Genomic DNA, 2,613 nt, shown 5'->3' on the forward strand with positions numbered 1-2,613 from the left:
AGACATGGGTATTTTTTGCTCTGAAGATTTTACGGCTTTAAGGATATCATTTGTTTAGGACAATTGAATGATGGTTAATGTCCATTGGATCGAAATGGGTTCTTTGTCTGTGCGTGGTGGCGTGTTTGTTTATGAAACACGGAAGCACCTGGTGAGATGGTCTAAGTTTAACACCGAGCGTAGCAACGCCGTTCTCTGCTTGGAGAAGCCAGCCACCGAAACTAATGCTTGACGACAGTACAAAGCGCCAAATTTGAAACAGATGTAAACTGGAACAGGTCTTTCCAGACTGATGCGTCACGAGTGAACTAGACACTCTACAATACGATAATTCTCTAATTAGCGAATCTAGCCAACATAATTAATTTACCAGAGGTGGCATATACGTCGTTGCACTATACTGCCACGCTTGGAACCCTCGATTCCTTCGAGGGTTCCTCGATAACCTTCCAGTTATTTGAATCCGGCGTGGGCGTATCACTCTCTGTACTGTGCTGACAGGGGCTAGCCGTCGAAAGTAATCCTTAACGGCGTCTAAAGTATTAAAGGAAAAAAGCTGAGGTAATAGAATAGGAGTGCAATACTGATGGATTAGTGAGTCAGAGTTCTATCATAGATGGCTAGTGTACGTAGCATAGCAATGGCGTCCATTTTCTCCCGCAACAACACGTGTTCATGACGTAGCGTGTTGTGATAGCCGTTCCATGGGGATGCTTGATACGTTTGTAAACGGCAATAATATATACGTGCTAATCTAGTCAGCAGCGTGTCAGTGGCCTATTACCGATGGGCTTTCGGCTAAGGCTCAATCCACCGTACTGTTGAGTGGTGTACTCAGCCCATTGATGGCACAAACCCATTATTACCCAAATTATTACCCTAATTAAACTAAAACCCAAGAAAAGACGTAACACACAAACGACATGAGTTCAATTAATCATTTATTCAAGATTGAGTAAAGTCTTTTTCCATATAAGATATGAAAGTTACAATGGCTTTCGTGTATCGTACACAACTAGTTATCTTCATTACTATGTCCCATATTAGCCTAATATCGAAGTATAATTTGCTTGTAACTCCCGCTGTTATTGGTACTTTTATATGTTTTCTTGATACGTTTGCAGTGCCACAACATATTTGACTATCGATTGCCTTCGTATAATGCTTTATCTTTTATAATCTGCGTCGTTCCTTTGCCAATCAGTGTCTCGTTGTTTCGTTGGATCCTGTTGTTTTTGCTGCGGTTGTTGTTGTTCTTATTGCTCCTGTTGGTTCTATTGCTGCTGTTGTCGTCGTTGCTAATGTTGTTGTCTACTACGATGATACGTGAATTACCAATCTGAACTGACCAGTCGTGTTCGCTCATTGTTTTTTCGTTGAACATTAATTTATAAATACAAGACATGGCTGACTTCTAGCTGAACAACCGGGCCGCGCCTATGACTACTACTGCTACATGTAAGCTCTCAGTAGTACTAACGATGTTCCAGATGCCTATTAACCTTTGGAAGCCAAATGGACGTCTTTAAATGTGCACGACACCAGCGACCGCAACGGCAGCGGCACGACGAACAGCAACAAGGCCAGTATTTAGTGAGGTGAGATTTAAAGGCGTCGCTTTCGGCACTGTCTGTCGATATTTCGTACCCCCGAAATGGCCTGGCGAGCACTGCGGTTTATCACGTAAGAGCTTTGTATACCCTGAACAATTGGTTGCCGCTTTAACGGTCATTGATGTGTCAATATCACTGTAGAATAGCCACTGAATCAACGGTACTGATGCGTGTATATCGCCCGGTGAGAATTTCACTTTTGCCTTTAGAACCCGACCGACCCATTGTCCGTCCGTCCGTCCGGCAACTGATTGATCGATTGATTTAACTCGATGCACAACGAGGACCAGTTGTTCTACCTAAACTGTACGGTAATACGTAACGTTCGACAACTCTAACAGACGCGCAAATAAGGTCAGCTGACTAACGAACAAAACGGTGAAAAAATTACAGAAGAGAAAAGTAATTCCAAATGACGCAAACGAAAAATAATTTAACTAATACAAATCAAAGCAGCCGATAGAGAATCAATGAATTTGATCAAACTGAAAACAGTGGTTAATAGATAATTGTAGTAGAAATACTTTTCTGCAGACTTGTTAACTTTCAGACGACACCTGGATTCTGGGTAGAAAAAATAGTATTTAGAAGCCTGTAAGGTTCACAAGTTCTAGGGGTACAAAAATTCCGTGAAAATTGAATCGTTTATTTCATGAACGAATCAGACGAGCTACATTATGGCTCTCGCTGGTGATAATCGAACCCGAAATATTCTCGAGAATTCTATGTTAATAAATTGGGAAAAAAACCAGTACTCGCTGCGCTCTTCACTGGCCGACAACGAACCTGAGTGTTACGATAAAATCGTAAAAAAAAAATCGTATTGGTAAACAGCATTTCCGTTGTGGAAATTCTTAGGCGATTCCTCTGAAGGAAAATCACGTATCTGATCAACATAGTATCGGCGCCTCACTTTTCATAGGATCGTCTTAATAAAATACGACAAATAACAACGACTGCACCCTAATAAGGGTGTTTCTCTCTTCTTTTGTGCTGTTAA

Source organism: Varroa destructor, unplaced genomic scaffold (assembly GCF_002443255.2).
Source record: "Varroa destructor unplaced genomic scaffold, Vdes_3.0 BEIS01000004.1, whole genome shotgun sequence".
Lineage (NCBI taxonomy): Eukaryota > Metazoa > Arthropoda > Arachnida > Mesostigmata > Varroidae > Varroa > Varroa destructor.